Source organism: Pinus tabuliformis, chromosome 5_2, assembly GCF_031772625.1.
Source record: "Pinus tabuliformis cultivar Carrire ecotype Pingquan chromosome 5_2, CPIR1, whole genome shotgun sequence".
NCBI classification, from domain to species: Eukaryota; Viridiplantae; Streptophyta; class Pinopsida; order Pinales; family Pinaceae; genus Pinus; species Pinus tabuliformis.
This window is the reverse complement of record NC_142306.1, coordinates 691,352,883-691,360,623: the sequence shown is the minus strand read 5'-3', so window position 1 is coordinate 691,360,623 and position 7,741 is coordinate 691,352,883. Positions and strand designations below refer to the sequence as shown.

The 7,741-nt window shown below is 36.6% G+C and overlaps 1 pseudogene; it reads right to left on the bottom strand.

Annotated features, from left to right (window-relative positions):
- Window positions 1–6,832: 6,832 nt before the first annotated feature.
- On the bottom strand, window positions 6,833–7,027 carry LOC149160998 (large ribosomal subunit protein eL39 pseudogene; annotated as a pseudogene).
- Between the last annotated feature and the right edge of the window lie 714 nt (window positions 7,028–7,741).

Here is a 7,741-nt window from a genome sequence, read left to right as displayed (position 1 = left end):
GGGTCCTTAAAGCCATTCGTAACCTTCAGCGCAACTTCCTATGGGGCTCCACGGGCAGAAATCGAAAATGGGCTCTCGTTAATTGGAAAGAAGTGTGCAAACTCAAAACAGAGGGCGGACTAGGGCTTCGAGATCCACTTCAAAGTAACAACACCATGGGAGCCCGAATGTGGTGGAACTGGCTCTCCAAGCCTCATTCACCTTGGGCACGCTTATGGCAAGCAAAATATGCTCTGGGAAGTCAATGGCATGATCTCAAAAGAATTAACTCCATCGCCCAAGGCTCTCCAATCTGGAATGCTGCAAAGATACACAACCGCTTCATTCAGGAACACAGTTTCTGGGAAATCCACTCTGGCTCGTCAGCGAAGTTCTGGGAGGATTCGTGGCAGCAGCTCCCCAAACTGGCAAATCTATTCCAAATGCCACTCTGGCAATCTTATATGCAGCAAGAAAACCTCATTCAGGTTCATCAGTTCTGGCAACAAACGCAGCATCAAGGATACCAACTATGGAGACCCGCAAACAGCTGGCAAAGGGACTGGGAAGGTGAAACATACTCAGACTTGGATCAGGAACTCTCACAACGCAGAATTCGCTACTCCAACTAGCAGGATAAGCTCAGATGGGGTCACAAGCACAAAGGCACATTCACCACTAAAGAAGCACATCAGCTGCGCTATTCAGACACCCAAGGGGATCAAGACCAAATTTGGGCACGAGTCTGGCTTCCAGGGCTATGGCCTAAAATTTCAACCTTCCTATGGCTGCTCAGTAAAAGGCACATTCTTACTTGGGATAATTTGATAAAACGGGGATTCATTGGGCCTTCTAGATGCCCGAATTGCAATCTTCACACTGAGACAATCAGCCATCTAATGGAGACCTGTCCGTTAGCAAAGCAACTTTGGGAGAAAGTGGAGAAATGAAATAAAAGAACAGCACCAAGAGGCGAGGATGTAACGGACAATATTAGGAACTGGGACAAGAACCCATTCAAAATCCAACTTCTCAATACCTTATGGGGTCTAATTCCAGGTTTTCTGTACTGGCTTCTCTAGAAAGAGCGCAACTCTCGAATCTTCAACAACACCTCCCGGACAACAGACGCTCTGTGGCTTATCTACAAAAGAAATATCCAGGAAACCTTAGCCATAAGAACCTGGTATGACACTGACATGCCAGAAGCGCAACAAGAGAGGGATATTTTTAAAGAATGGAATCTTGACCTTTCAGCCTTTGCAAAGGTCATTACCCGTCCCCCTCGCAGCTCCACCTCCCCGTCCTCCTGGTCCCCACCAGCTTTCAACTCTTTCAAGCTCAACTTTGATGGGGCAGCAAAGGGTAATCCCGGTCCGGCAGGATTCGGAGGAATCATCAGAAGTCATACAGGAGCACCTCTGCATATCTATTATGGCTCTCTAGGCAAAGACACTAACAATGTAGCGGAGATGGAAGGACTTTGGCAAGGTATCTGTTTAGCAGAGCAACAACACTTCTTCCCTCTTGAGGTGGAAGGTGACTCTCTCATCCTAATCACTGCAGCCAAGAAAATTCAGGCAGGGGCGACAGCGGTCAAAGTAGCAACCAGCTGGAGACTTCTAAGCAGGTTGGAATCCTTGGAAGCGAAGCTTAAAAATCCACATAGCATTACCTTTCAGCATGTGCGAAGAACAGCAAATCAGGTAGCCGACAGAATGGCTAACCAAGGTGTTTCTCAGACTTCACCATACTTTTCAGGCTCCCTGGACATAGTTGAAGATGAACAACTCAAAAAAGACTGCATCGCCTTGGTGCAAAAGGATCTCTCCCTCCCGGATGCGGGTGGTTATTAGTTATAAAAGGTTTATGGCTCGTCAGCAGGGCAAGTGTCCGCCCGGACAAGCCACGTACACCAGGAGGACTCGCCCTAAATGTCACAGCACGCAGCATTTAAGAATGAAGGTTATGGCTCATGGCAGAAGTGTCCCTTCGACATTAACTGCTCGCCTTGATAACTGGAACATGGCGCTTCAACGCCACAGGTTCTCGGACATTCTCCCGCATTTTACGTTTGCTCTTGCTCTGGTCTTAAGGGAGGTGGTGGTGGCTCACTGTATTGGCTCCTATTCGGGTTCTGAGAGCGACTGTGGCGGTTCAGAGGCCTTCGATTCGGGCAATTCGAGGGCATACCCGTAGTCTAGTAAAGAGATTGGGAGCTTGGCAGTGGTGCAAACCTGCTACCCACAGTCTGGTTTAAGGTTTGGGAGTCTGGTTCTGAGAGAAACTACGCGTGAGCATACTTGCTACCCGCACAATTCCAGCATGCAACGAGAACGCCAACGAGGAATCAGTAGGCGTGGAAGTTATAGTGGCAGGGCCCCGTCTCAGAGGCATGCCCCCTCTCCCTCCTCCTCAATTGAAGTTTCTTCTGAGCGCAGACGAACCAGGGGAAGGCCTCCGGGCAGAGGAAGAGCGGAAGAATTTCAAGAGCGGATGGAATGTGGGCACTTTGAGCACCCAATGGTAAGATGCCGCATTCCATGCACATTGTCTAATTCCACTTTCTTTGTAACGGTTTCGGTGGAGCACTGCAGCAATCCATGGGGTGAAGATGAGGCTCCTCGTGCCAACCCTCCGCGGATTCCTGGGATGGCACCCACAGTTGACATGCAACTTCCCGCCATTGACATTCTACGCCCTGTTCAAGACAGCCTCTCCCCAGATCCTGGAGCAGGCCCAAGTGAACCTGTGCAGCGCAACGTTGGAAAGGACATCCACCAGCCTCCCCGTTGCAAGATGGAGGATGACCCGCACTCCACTGATGATGAATAGTACGCCCAGCTTCGCGTTCCAGGTTTCTCAGCAAGGAATTTTCTCTTTGTCTGCTCCCACTGTTATCTTATATGTGTCTGCACTTTGTCATTATGTCCCTCTATTCTTCTCTGTTACAGTGTCGGCTATCTACAGTTGTTTCAGAATCCATGTGTTTCAGTCTCAGCTAAATATGTATGTCGGTCTTATGAATGTCGATCTGGTATCAGTCTTTTGTAATCCTGGAAATGAATATTCCTAAGTCTACTGTCAGTCCTAAGACAGGAATTACAGGGCCTCGGCTCTGTTGTAATACTGCTGATGTAATTTTTGCTTTTGCTGTAATATAATAGCTCAGTCTTATTTAAAAAAAAAAAAATATCAATCTTATGGTTTATAATTGTAGATTTTATAATATTAATCCTAGGGATAATAATATCAACTCATCCCACATCGCACTATGAAAAACATTGTCTCAATGTGACAATGAATTTGACAATCATTGCCTCAATGTTTCATTACATTGCAATTTATTCAATGACACATTGCAACATTACAAAAATGAGATTTAATATTAGGATTTAATATTAGATTTTATAATATTAATCCTAGGGTTTATAATATTAATCTTAAGTTTCATAATTTATTAATCCTAGAGTTTATAACTATAGGGTTTAATACTAATCTTAGGATTTAATATATTATTATTATGATTAATATTAATTGTGTTGAGAGGCTCTCTACAACGCAATATATAAGGGAGATGTTGTTAGGTAACATTACATTAAAAAAATAAAAAATATATGTTGGGTCATTAATAAAAATAAAGAATAATATTGAATATCTTGGATCAATTAAGTTTTTTAACTAAAAAATATTATTATCATTATTATCCAATTTTAATGTCACAACCAAGCCAAACACCACATTGGTGTATGAGACCCTCTTGTTTGCGGGACAAGGGATCCACTTCCGCAATTTCACTGCTAAGTCTATGAAGGCATACATACTCTACCCCCTTTGGCTTTGAACTTGTGACCTCTTAGGAGGAAATACATACTCTTAATAATATTATCGATCACAAAGGAAATAAAACTTGTACAAAATTCAAGAAAACAAAAAGAATGTAAAGTTCATTTAGCTAAGAGGATCTAAAATCTTCAATTAATGTTCTTCAAAAATTCTTAAACTATATAACGAATAAGTTATGTCTATAAATTATGCGTAGATTCACATTGGGACAACAAAGTCACCCAACTATAAAAAGAACGAACAATTCATTCCTTATTCCACTTAATAAGTTATGTCTATAAATTCTGCCTAGATTCACATTGGGACAACAAAGTCACCCAACTATAAAAAGTACCAACACTTCATTCCTTATTCCACTTAGCATTGAGGGAATTACATTAAAAAAATAGATTAGATTTTATGTCTAATGTAAAATATCATATAAGGTTATTTGCCAAAACAAAACCCTAATAAACATAGTTCAACTCTTATTACATGTGAAATGTGGCATGAAATTGGAATACTTACAAAACTAAAACATTGCCTCCAAAAATTATTTAGATTGACATCATAGTTAAAACATGTGCATGTAAGGTAAATTTTATCAAAGTAAAAAGTAAATAGTATTTCAGATATATAAATTAAGTAAATTGCTATGATAGTTAAAAATGTTTTTGTGTGAGTTAAATTTTCTTAAAGTAAAAAACAATAAGTATTTTTGATATATAAATCAAGTAAATTCATATGATAGTTAGAGTTGTTTTGTGTGCCATAAAATTTGTCTACATAAAACTTAATAAGTATTTAAGGTATATAAATTTTATAAATTGATATTATAGTTAAAATGTTTTTATGTGAGGTAAATTTTATCCAAATAAAATTAATAAGTATTTGAGATATATAAATTATGTAAATTGATATCATAATTAACATGTTTTGTGTGAGGTAAATATTATCTAAATAAAAAACAATAAGTATTTCTGATATATAAATTAAGTTGATATCATAGTTAAAATATTTTTGTGTGAGGTAAATTTTATTTAAATAAAATTTAATAAGTATTTTAAATATTTAAAGGAAAAAATAATAAGTATATAATCATAATAATAATAATAATAATAATAATAAATATTTAAGATATATAAAAAAATTAATTTATATTTGTTGATTTCATTATTACATATATTTAGATCATTATTAGAAATGTGAATGCATAATATAGGTGTATAATCTAATTCACTTCAAACTATTCAAATTTGCAGGTTGTAATCTATTATAAGAAAAGAAAAAAACAGATGAAAAATAATTTAAATGTAAAACAAAGTCACAATGTTTTTGAGAATTTAATATCAATTTAGATCCATCTTAAACCTAAATCTATTAACCTCCTAAGGGATCAAATCTCTTGGGGTGCAAACTTCTTTTTGAGTGCTAAACTTGAGGAAAATTTTTCACCAATAGAGATTTGCTCTCGACACTTCATAAAACCAGATGTAAAATGGATCTAGTTATAATATACTTATTTTAATTTTATACAAACAATCACATTCAATAATATGAATGTGATTAATATAAGTAATGTTAGCATTGTAATGTGATTAATATACCCAAATAAACATATATCAACTACATTTAATATGATTAATATACTTATTTTATTAAATCTATTTCATACAAACAATCACATTCAATAATATGAATGTGATTAATATAAGTAATGTTAGCATTGTAATGTAGTTACTATATCCAAATAAACATATATCAACTACATTTTTGTACTGATAAATATACTAAAATTAAAAATTTATTTAATTTTTCTATTTAATTTATTAAATAAAAATAATATAATAAATACACTAAAATTAACAATTTATTTAATTTTGTTAGATGATCCAAAAATAAAATATTATCATAGATTATAAAGTTGGAATAAAATAATTATTAATTTAAGATATTAAATTAATAATTATTATTCTAGAATATTTAATTATTTAATGGAGACATTTAGAATTAGTATATTGTTGTAACAAGATATGACTCTCCAAATGTGTCGTATCTTAGGCTCTATTTTAGGAGATTTGTTAGCTAGTTGTTTTGAATAGCATTAATTATAAATGGACACTTGTTATTTAATAAGTGATCCATAATTAGAGGTAGTTAGGACATTGAGCTTATAAATAGCTCATTGCAAAAGTGTTTGGTTGTTCGGGTGTAAACTCTTGCAAAATCAAATATGTAATTGTTTTTTCTGATTAATAAAATTATGTGTCTGAGGACACTTCTGCCATTATTGTGGTATCAGAGCTCCAGTAATGTTGTAGTGGATGTGAAGAGGAGATTCCAACTCTACAAGTTTTTGGAAAACTCCATTGAATTGTTCAGCAAATGATTGGTATGGAATTTGTCCAGTTTTTTGCTTTAAAAGAACATAAATTTTATTATTGATTTTAGATTTGTAAATCCTAAAATCATTTTTATTATAAAAAATATGTGAAATCTGTGTGAATTTTTGCAAAATCTGTATGTCTATTGTGATGCAACGATGTGGATTTGCATCTTTTGAGTGATGGTGCCAGTGTCAGCATTCAGAATTTGACAAAGACTCTTGCGCCCTCAGCGTAAATTACTCTTTCGATTAGTTTCTTTGCACATGCATATGACCACCTCTTCTTCTGAATTGGGCCAGAGATGCAAGGAGATACATCTTCTTTAAGGACATAGAAGGCAGGATCCTGTCGCAAAGGACTATCTTTTGGGAGAAAGTTGCCGATCGTCTTTCCATATACCTCGCAGGTGGAAAAGTGAATCAAACACTTGTTGTTTTCTGAGCAGTAGCGAACCACAGGAAGAGCAACTATGAAATTACTGTATATGGTATTAAGAGGTCATGTGTTGTAGTCCGCAGGTGTACAAATGGTAGCTAGATTGATTGTCAAATCTGCCTGTTACGCGGTTTCACCAGAGGTGTTTCAACCTGTTCTATTCTAATGCCTGCGCTTGGAATTTCTACAGTACCAAAATACATCCATTCCAAATAAAAACTCAAATAACATGTACTGTTCCAGCCTCACAGGCCAAGTTTTGTTCTACGCCAATGCCTGCACTTTGCGTTGTACCTGATGGTGTTGTCAGTCCTCATCCTGATCCATTGAGGAAATGGCTTGTTTTGCCTCATCTTCTTAGCTAGCTTCTTCTTGGTGCAAAAAGTCTTGTGTGATGGCATTTTCGTTGATGAGATTTCGCCCCTCTACCACTCTTGCTCCTTCCCTCTGCCCTGTGCTGTATTGGTACAATAACACCTTGCCAGCAACCAGCATCAACAAATGTATCATCTTCAGCCAGCACTCCAGCGTCAGCCAGCGTCAAAAATTTGATCTTCTTAAAGTGTTCTTTTCCAAGTACCCTTGAAGCCTATCAAGGAGATCTTATAAATTTATACCTCGAGCATGTGTTTTCAGTTCATTAGGGAACACAGCATATTCTTTATGGTAGTTTATCGCCACATTTGCAGCTGAAAACAACTAGTTCTGTTAGATTGAATTCATCTGCAGTGTGTTTACTTTCAATGAAAAATCATGGGTTTTGGAAGAAGAAATGAAGGAATATTGTATTTTGGAGAGATATGGTGATTTTTTAATTTTGGGAATTTATTATTTGTGGAGTAATAAGTTCATTTGTAAATCTTTGGAGTAATAAGGAGATTTTAATTGTAATTTTTATTTGAAGGGATAAGTTGACATTGTAACTCAAAGTAATTTTACTTTGAGGGGGGGTAATTTTTTTTAACCAAGTTTTGCAAGAGCATCGTTGTAAAATTCAAATTTTGAAAGTTACCTTGTAAATATTTGAGAAATTGACTAGAGCCAAGTGCAAAGCTCAGCCATTTTTTCGCCTGCTTTAACGACTATACAAGGGTCAAGGCCAAGCCTCGATAAAC